The sequence below is a fragment of the Falco punctatus genome (genome assembly GCF_963210335.1).
Source record: "Falco punctatus genome assembly, chromosome: 6".
In the NCBI taxonomy this organism is placed as follows: domain Eukaryota; kingdom Metazoa; phylum Chordata; class Aves; order Falconiformes; family Falconidae; genus Falco; species Falco punctatus.
The window spans coordinates 78,056,266-78,072,135 of record NC_137585.1 but is presented as its reverse complement, the minus strand read 5'-3'; the positions used below and the strand labels follow the sequence as shown (position 1 = coordinate 78,072,135).

General features: G+C 40.4%; 1 long non-coding RNA gene across 3 annotated transcripts in view; it reads right to left on the bottom strand.

Annotated features, from left to right (window-relative positions):
- The window catches only part of LOC308065273, a 25,230-nt gene extending 9,360 nt beyond the window's left edge, over nt 1-15,870 (bottom strand). For all 3 annotated transcript variants that reach the window (XR_013928720.1, XR_013928721.1, XR_013928722.1), the window contains exon 1: nt 1,487-15,870. This is a non-coding gene — a long non-coding RNA (uncharacterized lncRNA). The remainder of the gene's footprint in view (nt 1-1,486) is intronic.

Genomic DNA, 15,870 nt, shown 5'->3' with positions numbered 1-15,870 from the left:
TGCCCAGCCACCATCTCCCTGTATTTAAAACTTTCTTCCACCTAACCTAGACTTTTCAAACCTGTCCTAATTGAAAAGTAAGCCTCTGGCAAGTATAAAATTTTAATATTAAGCCACCTGAGACGTCCAGTGAGGAGAAGTTCTTAAAGAAATTGAACCTGAGAGAAAGATAACCACTGAAGCGACCACTGGAGTAACTGGAAATCTTAGCAAACAAGGATCCAGGTATTGAACACAGGCTTAGATGCTGCACGCTGCTGCAGTGCTGGGACAGAGTGCAACACGTTCTTCACGTGCATATGTGTTCAGGCCCTGAATATCAGCTGCACATGATTCTCCACTTCTTAACAAGTCTTGAATTTTTATTCAGATCAATGTTTCTAATTCTAAAATGATTCATGATACAAGGTAATGTCATTATATTACAAGACAGCTTAATTTGCAGCTCATTCCATGCCAAGAGCAAGGCAGCAGAGTCCCTAATTCTAAATAAAATCTATTTTATGCCAAATATCCTTGCCAAAACCTTCTAATGAGCTGGCACCAAATGGCTTCATGGGAACATCCTACTGTCAGGAGTGCTTTCTAGGCATTACCAGTACCTCAAAGAACTCTTTTTTTTTTTTTTTTTTTTTTTTTTTTTTTTTTTTTTTCCCCCTCCCATGTGGTTGTCAGTTTGTTCTACCCTTCTCCAAGTACTACACATGAAAATTTCCTCTCTCAACCACCACACACGTTAAAAAAGCAAGTCACTTCAGTGTATTTTACTTTGGCTCTGTCATGTCTGGAACTATTAAACATTAAACATTTTCATTGTGAAGCTATTCTGCTGGTGGTAGGGAAGGTGGTCAGTGTTAAGAGTCTGAATCACAAATGTCAACAGTAGACCTCTGTTCTCATAGACAGGGGATCTCCTTTCATAGACAGGAGAAAAACTTCACGTGAGGATCAGTTTCTTCAAGTGCTTGCATGATTTATCCTGAAAACTGCTCATCCCAAATACTTTTTGCCTGTGGAAAAGCTGAAGGTTTCACTCACTGGCCTAATGGGAACTGAGGATATGAGAATATTTTAAGACCTCTCTTGACAAATAAGCATGTTCCTCTCAGGAGAAACCAAAAAATTAGATCAAAGTACTGCCTTCTCTCTATTAATTTAGTCATCATGAGTCAAATTACAAGCTGGTTTCTTACAAACTCCCATTAGAGGAAGCTTTCCCTAAGAAGTAACTGAATAAACTCCAGAAGAAACCCCAGTAGCTCTCCCCATTGCCCAGCACACTCAACACATCCCTGCAATAGCAAAACTTACTGCCAGAGTGCTTTAAAATTACAGGTAGCATATTTGTACTCAGGAGTAGCTACACATATTACTTGATATGTTTTGTACTGTATTGCCATCCACAAGCACTGATAGCTGAGTAACAAAACATATTGAAAAAATAAAAAAAAAAAAAAAGGAGAAACAACCAGAAGAGAATGCTTACCTTCTAACCTGAGAGCTTACTTGCATGAAGGTCTAGTTAGCACCAAGCTGTGGTTTTTCAAAAGCTGCTAATGTATCTCCATGACCTCTCCTCCTGAGGTAGCCAGTCGTCTCCAGGTCATTACCAGTGTATGTGTCAGACACAGTGATCCACTTACAGCCCTGCTAACACCCACACAGTCTTGTAGAGCTGCACTTGACAGCCTGCTCCGTACAGCCTCCACTCTGCTCGTCAACAAGAAGCAGCTTTGCTGACAGCTCCAGCAGATCATAGACAAGGAGCCGTGGACCCGTGTCCAGCAACAAGTTTCCCTGGATGCCCTTGATGCAACATAAAAAGGTTGCAGGGCTCAAGGAGGGAGAAGTCATTTCCTTGGATGTGGGGGGGGATGTGTTTCCTCAGACCTGCCCTGACTGAGGAACCTTAGTGAGACAGACCATGTCTCTAGAGATACAATAAACAACCAGCAAAGCCGGGGAAGCAGCACACCGATACCAGATTTCTAATCTCTGCAAAAGCCAGTCACCAGCACCGTGCTGGCACCGGCTGCCTCTGCTCGTCAGTCAGGCCTGAGCAGGTCACCTGCTGGCTGCTGGTGGTGGGGTTGTGATCAGCTGATGTAAAGAAAGTACAGCTGGTGCAGGTAGGACACTGTACCTTTTCAACAGGGTGGAAGCTATTAAAGAACCTTATCTGCTGCTCCTGTTTGGCATGGTGATACATTTGTCAGTACACATATGTCACTGTGCTGTAAAGCATCTACTTCCCACAGCTACTGCAATTGGTAAAACCGATGCTCTTCCCTCTGGAGACCCACTCTACCCTGTAGCTCCCGGATTAACAAAGCCTTTTCCTGAATGGCTTTGTGAATGGTAAACTGGTGTTTAATTAGCTGTAAGGTAAGGATGAAGTATGAATTTGGAAAACTGAAAGGCAAGTTGCAAGGCTGGAGACTTCCATTTAACAGCCTTTTAGTGTTAAGGTTATAACTCGAAGACACAGAAGTAGAAATTATGAGCAACTAGAAAGCTGCTGTCTCCAGAATAACATTCTGCGGTCTCTGATGAAGTCTGTCAGAGCAGCATTCCTGCTATGACAGGAGGGGGCTATTTTTTTATTAATAATTTAAAATAAACTCCAGTGAAGCTGTGGCTGTGCTGTCTTCATGCTTTGTGTCATTTTGAATGCTTAGCCTATGCAGGGCGAGTATGAATTTTAAGACCTGTTTTGTGAATCTGCCATGAAACACTGCTTGTCTTTAATGAAATGTAAGAAAAACAAAGCAAGATGTCTGTTCTCTTACAGCTTGGAAGTTTATACTCCTATGATTTATTAAGCTTGTGGCTGTGATGGGGTTTTTTATGTTTTAATATTGTATTAATTGCTATTAAATGTCATGAATGTTGCTATGAAACCTAATGGATATTGTAAAATATGGGGTCTGAACGATTCATGAAATGCAACATATAATCTCATGAAAACTGGGCATGTGTTGTCTTGGAGTCTGCCCAAATTACAACATATTTCACTGGGATCTTAATTATTTTCTTTATACACTGGCATCTATATTTCATGAAAACATCAGGGAGTCTTTTTAAAATACTTCAGATATTTCATGAAAATTGCTGAATATGAGAGCAGGACTTCTTTGGCTGAAAGTTATGCTTTTATAGAATTTTTTTCAATTATACAGATGAAAAATATTTCTTCATTCAAAAATAATCATTTTGCTGTAATAAATTACAGAAAAGAGGAAAGCTTGTGAACTTAAAAAGAGTCAGTCATTAAATTTTGATGATCACAAAAACTGTTGCATGAATTTGTCAAAGTCCAAGAGATCACAAGTTTCCAACATTACAATTAGCTGCCCACTTTGTCTGATATCTTAAGGGCCAGAATCTTGTGTGGGAGAGAACTTTCATTGGATGTCCTGTTTCATATGGCCACAACACAAACCTTCAGCTCTTAATGTCTTATGCAGAATATAAGTTGTGATAGGAGGAAAAAAGAAAAAAAAAAAAAAAAAGGAGAAAAAGTGCCTTGTTTCAGTATGCTTCCCAGTGAAGCCATTTGCCTGTTCCTTATCTGCAGGAGTGATACTTGCTCATCCCTGTTTTCCCAAGTCCTCTTGCTTATGGTGAGATTTTCTTCAGTTGTAACATAGCTAACCCCCCATCTTTCTCTTTCCAACTTCGTGAGAACCTCAAAAAGAGTCCTGAAAACACTTGCTGTCAGCATTCTTAAGCTACTAGATGTTATTCAAGTGCTTCCTTCTTTGAGTCTTCTCTCCTGGTTCAGAATGGCAAGGAAGGAGGAAATTGTCCTTGACAACACCAACAGCTCATGTTCCATTACTGTGGAAGGCAGGTAGATTAACGTGAATATCTTACTTGGATGACTTAAAAGATGCGGTCTCCCCCACCTTTCAATTAAGAGATGTGTGCATCTTCCCTAGACTGGAGACAAGAAGTTGTTTCCCCACCTTGTGTTCCCTAAGTATGGCACCCTGTGGTCACGATTCCGTGTGGCCACTGGGGTAGGCAGGTGATTTCTTGCTGTGGACCATTGATCAAGAGCTGACTGTGAGCGGCAATGGTTCCCATGACCGCAGCGGGAAAAGGAAGAAGAGCTTTCAGAGGACATTGGCAGGGAAATACTTGGGAAAGCCGTGGACAGAATCCATGGAAGGAATGTTATGCTTTGAAGGCTTGCAGGTAGTAAGCGAACAATTGCACAGCGGTTTCCACTGGCAGACTGCATCTAGCATCAAAGAGCCCAGATGTACTTGCTTAAGAAGGTAAATAGAAACTCAGCAAGACACAGGCAGATTGATTCCCTCACAAAACACTGCTGGCAGGTAGGGGTGTAGCTTGATGTAGCGGAGCAGATGAGGAGGGAGCACTGCCTGGCAGTGTCACAGCTGTACCTTCAGTGTATCCTGCAGACAGGTACAGGGTTCATTCACTGGTTATAATAACACCTGCAGGATTTCCTTGTAGAATTGCCTTGTTAGGCAATTAAATGCTCTATCACCATGACACAATTCTATGAGTCATCTGTCAGAAGTGTCATCTCAACAACCTAACGATAAAACTGAATCAAACTGCTTTAAATAACGCCTTGCCTCTAGACTGCTCCAAAAACTTACTTCACGGTAAGATTTTATTACACTAAATCTAGTATACGGCACGCTAAAAACACTGCCAAAGTAGACAGGTTGGTTCCTGATGCCAGAATCTTCTTGGACCTCTCTCTTGTCAGCCCTGTGAACCAGAAGTTGTCCTCAGCAATGATGGCCTGGATTTGTCAGCAGCTGAGCTGCAGGCTGCTCTCTGATGAAATGCCATCCAGCTTGTCAGAACATGAATACAATAAAAATACAGCTGGAGGTCTGGGTTTTGCGTATTTTCCTATGGAGATATACATAATAACCCTGTGTGTGCATACGTATATTTCCAGTAACTTTTGAACATGGTAATCCATATGTATCTCGTTTCATGTCAGGCTAGAGATGTTAAAGATGTTAGGTTCTACAAGTTTCTCAAAAGTATGCTGAGAAGGTGGAGGGGGACCTCCCATAAGCATCCCTCTTGAATGAAAGGCTGAGCCCACTCCCGGTGCTAGTTACCACATACAGCAGTGAATACATTGTGAATGTCCTTATTGCCATAGTGCAAAACACGGCTAGGGTCATTAAACACCAGAGAGTCCGGCTAGGAGATTCAAATCCACAGGTAACACTTTTTGTTTGGTTTTTGCTACTCATGCACTCTGCTGTTTGTTCCTTGGGTCTTCTACAATTGGTTTTTACCTCACTGTGTTAATAAAACAAGCTAGCACAGATGCCTCCTGGTTCAGGTACCCCTTCAGAGGATATTCTCAAGCCCATCCTGAACCTTATTTTCTTCCCTGAAGTCATGGACATCTGTCTCTTGCTGGCTGACACAGCACTGGAGTACCACAGACATGCTCTGCTCATGACAATGCCAGGGATGTGCAGGTAAAAATGCCCACAATTCTCTCCATAGCTGGATAAGGCCTGAAGGCAAAAGAACTACTTGGTCCTGGTGTGAAACACAACAGAAGGACTGCCATACATTAAAAGAGTATCTTTGTCCATACTACATCAATAAGCAGTAAACTTAAACACCTTCAAAATAGACAGAGGAACAGGCACTGTCTTGGCAGTCAGTACACCCTAATTATTTTGCCTTGGTAGCTGTGGCTGCTTTCATGAGCAGTAGCTAAGATTAATGTGAAATAAATACCCCTCTGAAGACAAATGTTTAGGTTTGGACTTGTCATCTCATCCAAACTGCTGCAGTGTCAGTGGAAAGTAGCTATTTTTAAACATTCATCCTCTATACCACTTTCTTGAACTGTTTTGTAAAGTAACCTTCAAGACACGTCTGCGGGGCAGTTAACAGTATCCAGTGAAACAACTCAGCCAGCAGAACAGGTACTCTCAGGTCATTTTCACAGACCGGGTAATGCAGTATCACCATCCAAGCCCAGGAGAGCCCAGAACAGCTCCCGTAACTCAGCAGCAGACCCCTGCCCTCTGCCCCGCCGCTGGCTGGCTGCTTTTGTGCTGAGCACCTGCAAAGGAAGCAGGATGCTGAGCCTGCCAGCATTATTCTTTACTGGCAAAACAAAACGTGGCTGGCAAAAGTTGAAGGTTGCTTTGCGGTGTCTGATGTCCTCCTCAGCTTGCTCAAGGTGGAGTCTGGGACAAGAAGAATGAGGTGATTAGAGGGTAAGTGGCTCTCCTAGCCTCTAAGGTAAGAGGCCTAATGTCACGTCTTGCAGAAGGACCCCAGGGTCACAAGAGATGAATTCCTCCAAGATCCTGGTGCACAGGAAGAGGCAACTGACTTCTATCTCCTGTAAGCCCAGTTCTTCCTACTGCTCCACTTTGAGCCCCCCAGCCATTCTCACCAGAGTTGCCCCAACACTTCAACTTTTGCCATAATTTGCCTTTCTCCTCATTGCAACCCGAAGTCGTCCCCCCCCAGCTTTTCATCCCGTAGTCTCTGCCCCTGACATTCACATCATTTCTTTTCTGAACTAGCTGAATTGCAACCCATGTAAACCACATAATTTTGTAAGATATTTCCTTTAAGCAAAAAGAAGAGAAAGACAATTTCCTCCAACAGCCATTTCTAAATTCAACACTGATTTCAGTCAATGACAAACAAAAATAGACTGGATGATGTTGCAGTTTGATGGCTGTAATATGTCCCCACCAGAGTTATTCTCTAATGGCAACTTCACAAGGCCACATTTTATTGACCCAGAAGACCCCCTCCAGTCTCCCTAAACAGCTAATTAAGCTCTCCATACAGGTCCCTCAGAGGTGCACAAGGTGTTTTGCTATGGCTAGGATCCGTATTGAGTAACAGAACATTGGAGATATTAATAGATTACTGATTTGCAGGTCACATCTTCCCCAAAGATGTGACCTTCACTTGCTTGCACTAAGAAAGTCCTGTTTTATGAAAAAGAAAATTAATTTCAAGGCTCCTGCCTGAATCTGAGTCACAAGTGCTATTCCACATCAGCAGAGGAATGCCAGATTTCCAGGTAATCTTGAGTACATGTGTGTAATTCTTCCAAAAGAAGAAAGACTTCCAAAAGAGCCAATCTTTACATTTGAAAGTCCTATCAACTTCACTCTAGCAAAGTCAACACTGCAATATGGTCCCCAGATGAAGCTGAAGGCTGTAATTCATGAATGCACAGATTACCTAGGAATTCCTGTTGTGGTGACCTCAGCCTCTTGGAAAATCCTACCCTTGCTTCAGATGTCCCTCTGCTCTTCATGCAACAGCTGCTGAAATGTCAAAGATTTACAAAGATTACCCATGAACTGCGATGGTTCAGTTGCTACGACGCACGCATCTGAGACCGCAACAAAAAACGGAAGAAGGGCAGAAAACAGGAGTCTGACAATTCCCCTGCATTGCAATGAAAAATTGGATTCTACTTGCCAAAAGGCTACATGCATTTCAAAGAAGCCTTCTTGTAAAGCTGGCACATGCATTGTGAGTGATTCTGCTTGACCTCATCATAGTCTGCATTTGCTTTTTTTTTAACGGTACAACAAATCACTACAGTGAAGTAACAGTCATGGACTTTTCTGGAGTATACACCACTATCTGGTAAAGCTGATAAGGTAAACTGCACAGCTATTAAGTCTTCGATACCTAGGATTAAAATGAGTTTTTAGTAATTGCATTGAGTCAAAGCTACTCCTGAACTCATTAGTCACAAGGAGTCTCTTAATTTCTCCCTAATAAGTCTGTGTTGGACTAAATGAAATTTTGCTGTCCTCTTCTGTCTATGTTTTTCTCCCCCCTTTTTGCTATCAGTAACATCCCCCCACAACCTTTTAAATAGAAAGCTTTCCTGTAAGGACTCAGCTGTACGCACATGAGAGGCAGGAAAGTCTCCTGTTACGGCTATACAACACATTTAAGTTGAAACATGGATTTTGCACTGAAGAGGGAAGAAACCTTGTCATCAGTATTCCTTTAAATGCCTCTTCTACATCACCAATGTAATCAATAGTTTCTTAATGAAAAAACAATTGAGTATGCAGAAACTCTGAAAACTAGGCCACATGTTTTAGTGACTAAATTTAAGAATGCAAATACCATCAGTTTAACTTAAATTAGTCATGAAATTTTACCTTCTTATACTAGATAAGCCTAGCACAGACCTACTGTCTTAAGACCACTTTCACTGGCTACATTTTTTAAGAACAAGCTGATTCAGGATTCTGTCCAAAATTACTGCAATATAATATAAAATTTCCCGGCTGTATCTCTGACATCCCCTCTGGAACAGGTGAAACCGAGTAGGAGGTTATGTGTGCACCAGCAGGACATACCCTGCTAGAATGCTTACACATTAACCAACACAGGCAAAAAGGCAACTAGACTTGCTTCATACTGTGATATCCAAGGCCTCTACTAGAATTAAGCCTTTCTTCTCGTGATCTCACCAAATCATGATGCACAAAAAGGAAAGAAACAATTCCATGCCTACCACTTTATTGATTGAAATGAAAGTTAGTCTGCTGGTTTGGTTTTATCCATCCAGTACTGAATAAAGTTGCCTTACCTACCACAAAACTCAGACATGCTGTTTCCATATGTTAAAAGCTATGAAATCTGCACATTGTGATCTCTGTTATGTATACACTCCAACAGTCCATTTTGCTTTCTGGAGTGGTTTGGTGTTTTGTTTTGTTGTGGGTTTTTTTTTTTTTTTCAAATCTGAACTGGCACGCTTCAGGACAGGAAACTGGAAACCAGATCTCCTTACGAGAGAATAACTGAAAAAGTTCTGCAGGGAGTTAGGGTAGGGAATTGCTTCTCCTTATGTTGTCCATAGAGATATAAAAGAGGAAAATTAAAGACCTGAGGGAGTGAAAACAAGTGTCAGAGCTGGGTTTTAAACCTTTGGATGAGAGGTTTAAAGGACATGCTTTCTCAGGTAGAACCATCTTGTTTTTCAAAAGAGTCCAGGTCTAGATCAGATCTCCCCAAAACACTCAAGAGGAAATCAAGTGCATAAATTCTACTATTTCACATAGCTCTGGATGTCCTTTGTGACTTATGTAAGAATACAGCATAATTGCTTAGAAATCTCTTCGTAAAGCCCATCTTTCTCATTTCTCATGCCTGAAAGACTTAAATATTTTTGCATCAAAGCTCCGCTGCACAGCGCAGCTATTTCCCAGATATACCTCATCCAAAAGCAAACCCTGTAAAAGCTGAATGAATGGGGAGAGACCCTGAAGTGAAGGACAGTAATTCTGAGGAACCACAAGAACTTCCTGGGTTTGCTGGCTAGGTCTGGGTAATGTGTGTGTGCAGCCTGGGGAGCCAAGGTTTGTAGCTACAAGGGTCTGGATGAAGCTTTGGGGGACAAGCCAGCAAACTTCAGGCTCAACCAGGCTGCTGGCACATGAATTCCTTCTCAGACCAAGGGCAAGTCAGGGTTTCATGCTGTGGATTCAGCCATGTAGTGCCTAAAAGTAAGTGCTGCAAGATCACCTTTATTCTCTTTATTTTTGCCTTATATTCTTGGGAGGATACAGATCCCAATAGTTTCATGAAAATTGTCTAAAATATACTTCATACAGCACGATACATCCGATTCTGGCAGAGTAACACAATCTTGTCCTGTCATACCATTCAGGAAATGGATCCTCTTGAGAATCAGGGGCTGTAGTCTGTGAGTTACGAAGGCCTGACTCAAACAGTAGAAATCAGCTTTTCCTGTATCACCCTTGGTTTGGAGAACACCCCAGCGTGAATGCGCTCTGTATATATTCAGAAAGCGGAGTGAAAATCCGTAGTGAATAAATGTCAAACTGAGCAAATCAACAGAAGGTCGGAGTGGGGCTTATTACTGGTTAAACAGGACATACTGCAGGAGGGCATGGCTAAAACATTTTCAGATGGATCTTAGAAGCTGACAAGGTGTACATGTCTTGTAGCTAGACTCAGAGACATCTGGCCCAAACAGGTAAAACGCCGTATCATCTGTACCAGAAGCTAGTGATCCAACAACCAGGGCAGTAAAGCTGCCAGCAAAGGGGACAGTGCGAAGCCGTGTAATCAAATGTCAGTCCCAAGACCTGCAGAGTTAGCACAATGCCTCTGTCTGAAGCAATTAGTTTTGCTGAGAAGTTCAGTAACATAGTGTTATGCAATTGCCCATGCAGCTGGTCAAATGCTTCTTCCTGCTTCTACTGCTATTTATATATTCCCAGACTGAAAGCTGGCATGCAGACACTCGTTGGCCCTGGAGCTGCATGCGCTTTGTTTTCATAAAAAAACGAGCTTAGCTTTACCTCAAGAGCTTTGGAAACTTCCTAGGCTAACAGATCCATTAAATCCAGGTTCTGAAGCAAACTTTGCAATCCTGGGTTTTCTGGGCACTGCAGCTATCAAGCTATGTTCAGAATCAGGCCATATATTCAGTAGCTTTTCTTTAGCTGTCCATAGTTTTAAAAAATCCCCCAAACCTCAGCATTAATGTGTCATACAATTAAAAGACAAAAGGAACTTCAACATAAATGAAAAATGCCTTTCGAGAATGTTGGAGGTTTTTTTTAATACAATATTATGATGCTACAGCAGGTTAGATTAAAGCCTGAAACTTAAAAATAATACTGAGATAAAGTCCTTTTACAATAAAGTTTTACTGCTGCTTTGAAAAGAAGCTAAATACATAAAATCGATTAGGGTGATACAATAAGTCTGCTAATTTTTTTTTAAGTATTCACAAAAGCACGAAAAGGAGAACTATGCCAAAATTCAATTTAAACTTAGCTTTGGGGGTTTTATTTGTTTGGTTGGTTTTACTATAGGTTGCTGCATAAACAAAATTGGTTTCTAATCTGTGCATAAAAGGCTGCAGAGGTGAGACATAAGCGTAGCTGCAGAAGGTATTCCACCTGGAGCAAAGGCAGTAAGAAAGCTTTCCAGGGCAAGAACAGGGGAGAACACAGAAAGGGGTCACTGGTCCTCAAGACCTGCAAAGACCACCTTTCCCTGTGGGATCCAGAGCAGGTACCAAGGTAGCCATGGTAGCTACCTGAATTATTTACACTGAGAAAATTAAAATCCAATACTCTGGTGCTACAATAACGGCTCTTCTTAGCAACCTTAAAAAAACTAATAAGCATGTAAAAGGTTAACAAGAAAAATACGAGGATACTTATTTTGTTGATATGGCCTTGGTAAATCTGCTCTCTTTGCATTATTTGTCCTCTGGAGAAACAGAGGATCATCTCCAGGTTTTGCTGCATTATGGTCATAATTATGCTAGTTAAAACAAGGTATGTGCAATTAGGCTTGGATAAAAATAAGTGACTGAGATGGTTTTCTTGTTTAGTATCATTGTAGATGGCCATGCTGTCACAAGAACTGTTAAGTGCAGAAATAATGTTCTGGTTTTCTGGTCAAAATCTTTCATTCAGTACTGAAAAGGAAACTTGCAAAGATTCTGTGATTTATTTTTCCTTTAAATTAGCAGTAATTCTAAATACTCTTAACAGTACCACCCAGAGAACTGATCTAAAATGAGTAAATATGTTTTAAAGCTTTGAATATAATGTGTATAATGCTTTTAAGAGACCAGTTTTTTTCAAGACTGCTCCTCCTCAGCTTCCCCGAGTTCAAATAGAATAAACAGCATCCAATGCCTCCTTATGAAGCCAGGTCCCACGATGTACAGTCTGGGAACACTGTAAAGCACCAGCACCTCCCAGAGGATGCTGACTGCTGTCAGCTCTGCAGCACCCCAGACAGCCTTTGCTCCCAGATAGCAGTCTCCTTCTAGGGGTGCAAATGCAAAAATGATACAGGTGTGAGTTAAGATGTGAATGATCTTGCAAATACTGCATAGGAAGTCCTCAGCTGCAGCCCTCACACAAGTTGTGGTCACACTGCCTTCAGTCACAGGCAGTGAATAATCTTTGGGTGAAACAGGTCTAACTGCTCCAGGAGGCAAGGTCTGGGGGCTGCAGAAAGCTGGTGCGTTCAGCTCAGTTTGGAATCAGGAATGGGAAAGCAGACAGTTTCACTTTCTAAATGAAAAATATTTTAAAACAAATTTCAAATAGAAAAGAACTCCAGAAATAAGATTTTATATTTAATAGGAACACAAGCTTGTTGAAATCTCATCGTTCTCAGAAATTCTCTGTTTTGATTAGGCTGCTTAATTGTAATAGTATTGGCTCTGCAGAATGAGGCTGCAGTAGTGGATTAAATACATTACAGCAGAGCTCTCCATCCAAGGAACGGAGAGAACAGAGTGCTGAGACACATCTTCATCACACAGCAAGATATTGGTACCTTTCATCTAAAAGCTATCATCCATTCTCGTGAAATCTGATTCACTCTCCACTGAGATTAAAAGAGAAGGACTTTCCTGGTTTCAGTAGCAGCTAGACGTGGTCTCTGTTGTCTACAGAACCATTATTGCCACAGAGAAAGTAAAAGAAACACCAATGCAATTATTAGGCTTTCCTTTTTATCAGCGAGAATGTCACAGAATATTTCCAGTTCTGCAAAAAGCAAGGGGAGGAACAGATTCCAGCTCCCTGGAAAAAAGCATTTCCTGAATAAATACATGGAATTACATTGGTAAAAAGTTTATACGCAAAGAATAAAATAAAAAAGTAGCTAACACAGAAACAGAGAATATTTTAAAAATAGAAGTATTTTAACGTGCTTCTTAATCAAACATATTGTATTAGATCACAAAGAAGAGATATAATTTAGGCATCAATTCCTTAAATGCAAAACAAACAAAAAATAATGCAAAAGAATGCATTCCTCCATTCTACGATATTTACGATAACAGTATGCAAGCAGTATAGGACAGTATTATTTTGAAAATCCATTACACAAAGCCTCGTCAGATATTTCAAAATGACTCAAGTCAAACACAATCTTTCTTTGATACTTCAGTGAAAAAATTACTGTATTAGAGAAATTTACTATGATGATAAATTTTGACTGAAGTGGTTTGGGCTTCCTCAAAAATGAATAAATACTGTTACTGACACTTGATGATTAGATAAAACTTGACAACAACAGCTGCGACAATTTAAGTTAATTTTTAGGAAGGATAACTTGTGCAAATGCCATCAAAATGAATACCAACCAGAGTCATAAATATAATACACTTCTTGAAGATAGATGCTGCCATTCCTTAAACTCTTTCCATCTCCAGTATGCGATGCTGCTTCTCCACTACAGGTCTGCTGCTAATTGCTCTGGAAAGTGCAACTGTCTGAATTTTTACATGGATGGAGAATTGTTCTGAACAGCTACACCAGACAGCCAGACCTCTGCTAAACTCAACAAAAGCAAGGCACAAGGTTCCACCAAGAACAGCAATCCTTCTTCAGTTATTTGATAAGTGACTGTATCTTAAGTCAGGAAGCCTGGTCCCTCAATGCAGGACACATGCTTGCAATTCCAATTCCGCATGGTATCGAAAAATTTCAGAGGAACTTTTGATACTCCACACATTGCTTCAGCCCTAGTTGTAACTACAGGACACAAAATTCAGACCATTACTTTTGCAAAAGTCTGAATGTGTCAGAAGTTAAATCCTTACATCTGGAAGGAATTAGGCTCAGTAAACTGCATTTCAGACTCATATGTGACTAAGCATAAAGTAATCTTGGTCCAGAACTAAAACCGATAGATATTGCTGCAAGAAACTTGGTTTATTTTTCTAGTAAGGACTAGACTGAACAATGAAGTGTAATAATTTATAATTCTACAATTCCACAATATTAAATAATCTTCACCAGATAATCCATGCCAATAATCCAGGAATTGGTTCTCTAAAAAAGCTGCATCGTCACTTTACTGTAGCTGACTGCTGGTACTGTACCACACGCACGTCAACATATTCTCCTCTTTGTCTGTGTAACCAAATGGATCTAAATGCAAAAGGACACTTGAAGAGATTAATGGAGTATTACCTAACCCCGAGCTGCAGGAAGCATATTCTATGGTGAGATAACAAAGACTTCCTGTTAGAGGATGACACTTCCTAAGAGTTAAGTCTATTAACCTTTAAACAAGTACTTTGAAAAATAGCTTGGAAAGCCCCCAAAACCCAATCAATTTAAAGGACTTCAAGAAACTTCTTCTTTAATGTTAAAGAAAAATGTTTCATAATTCAGACAAAACACGCAAACATTCCTGTTCCTACAGCTATTGATCTAAACAGAAATAAGACAGCGAGACTGAAATATGAGGTGTACATATGCTGAAACAGCGCACATTCACAATAGCTTTCTCAAACTTGAAGTTAGGTAAAGAAATCAAAATGTCTAATTTTGATTAATCAAATCACATGCTTGAGCTAAATGGAAAAACAATGCAAGCTTACAAATAGCCCCAAAGTTCATACGTGTGTGCAAGACAAACCACTGCAGTATTTACATACCTCTACTATGTATCTTGATGCCAAAACAGCACAGAGTAACTGCTCAGAGGCGAATTTTGTCTTTAAGTAGCAAAGTTATTTATTTCGTGCAACGTTGGGGAGCTGGCCAGTTCGCACCGGGCAAACTAGCTCCAAAGTTTTCAGTGAGAAGTTAGGTATTTTATACAGTTTTCATGAAAGGTTACAACATCTTTACATACATATTCATTTGATTTTGACACCCAGTCATTCCATTCATAACAGGTGGGATCTAGGTGGAATAGACCTTTCAATTTTCTTTGTTTTCCTGACTCATGGTCTCCTTATCTCTTTCAGGTGCCCACCTTATCTTTTCTAATTGTTCAGAGTACATTCCTTTCTCAACACAAACAGAGCATCAGCCAGAGCATTGTACCAAACTCATCCTGACTAATTTTTTTTTTTTTTAAGACCTTGTTCTGTTTCAGTCTTCAGTGCCAAAGTCCTAAATTTAGATTCTAAAATGCTTGTCCAGCTCTTGCCTATTTCAAGAAGCATTTAATGCCAGTTTCATAGAAAGATATAGGTGTCCAAAGTGGAATATAAATCAAACACATGCACCTAAATCCAGCAGTGACTTTAAAAAAAAAAAAAAAAGAGACGCTCTTATGTTTACCAGTAAAGGAGATATGCACAGTTCTTCTTGACAGAAAACAATGAAACAATCAAACGATTGGGGATTAAATCTGAAGTCTCACCTTATAACACACATTCTCTCTTTAAGGCTCAAAGAATGCTTAGGTATGCCATTTAAAAGTGGAGCAATTTCAAGTGGAGATTGAGAGCAGTAAGCTAAAATTGCCTGCTTCAGGAGTTAAGTCCTATGAGTTCAAATCTTCTTCAGGAAAAGGGAAGAGCTGAACAACATCCAAAGTGAGTGTCCCAAGCCTTGAAATAAAATATTTCACATTTTCAAGAAGAAGGATTGCTTACTGCAGTGGTTCTAAGAGTATTCCCAAAGAGATAAATTTCTCACTTTCAGAGAAAATAATTTAAGTAAATGTAAGGTTACATTTATCAGTGCTCAGAATGTATATTGTCTTTGAAAAAATAATTCTTCAAAACTGAATACGTTAAGGATCAGCACGTTTCCTACAGAAACATCAAAGCTACTTTAAAATAAGAGTCACAGCCTTCATTTCATCTAAACTGAGAAATACAGAATGAAATCTCATGCTCGTGCAGGTCAACAGGAGGAGGTGCAGGGCACCCGAGAGAGTAAGTCAGAGTAAGTCTGCATGTCAAGCAGACAACTAAGCATTCGCGAATGCAAGGTAACGTGTGCAGAAAGGAACAACGTGTTAAATTCTAAACTAGCCACACCTCTCACCAAAGTCTTGAGTCTAAAACCACAGTTCAGTGTGCTGTGACAGATA